Genomic DNA, 516 nt, shown 5'->3' with positions numbered 1-516 from the left:
GTGTGGAATACCAGAGGGCTGTCACATAATCTGTTAAGGAAAGGTCTGATTAAAGTTTTAGGGATTAATAATGACTACAGTTGCTTTAAATAACATCAGCAATGTACCCAGATCTAATTTGCGCACTAGTGTTCAAAAAAGTACTTCGACAGTAAATAACAATGTAGGATTGTAAATACAGTACATAATAGTCGCAAAGTAAGTGGCTCGTTGGTCTAGGGGTATGATTCTCGCTTTGGGTGCGAGAGGTCCCGGGTTCAAATCCCGGACGAGCCCTAGTTTTAGATCTGTTTTTTTTACAGAGATATTTATTCTACACATGCGTCCAGATTTTAAAATTCACATGACTAAAAGTGGGATTTGTCCACCCTGTAGAAGGTTTATCATTTACCTTCTTGACATCTTTTACTCAGTAAGTTTGTTTCTATCAAAAACTAGTACTGTGCCTGAACATTTTTCATTATATAGGAGCTGACATCACATACACATTTGTGCTTCTGTGTAAAGAATGTAAAA

The 516-nt window shown here is 36.8% G+C and overlaps 1 non-coding gene across 1 annotated transcript; it reads left to right on the top strand.

The window, feature by feature from the left end:
• The first annotated feature begins 204 nt into the window (after positions 1-204).
• On the top strand, positions 205-276 carry trnap-ugg. The gene has a single exon. It is a non-coding gene; the product is annotated as a tRNA-Pro (tRNA).
• The last annotated feature ends 240 nt before the right edge of the window (positions 277-516 follow it).

The sequence above is a fragment of the Polypterus senegalus genome, chromosome 1 (assembly GCF_016835505.1).
Source record: "Polypterus senegalus isolate Bchr_013 chromosome 1, ASM1683550v1, whole genome shotgun sequence".
NCBI classification, from domain to species: Eukaryota; Metazoa; Chordata; class Cladistia; order Polypteriformes; family Polypteridae; genus Polypterus; species Polypterus senegalus.
This window is presented reverse-complemented; position numbering and strand designations above follow the sequence as displayed.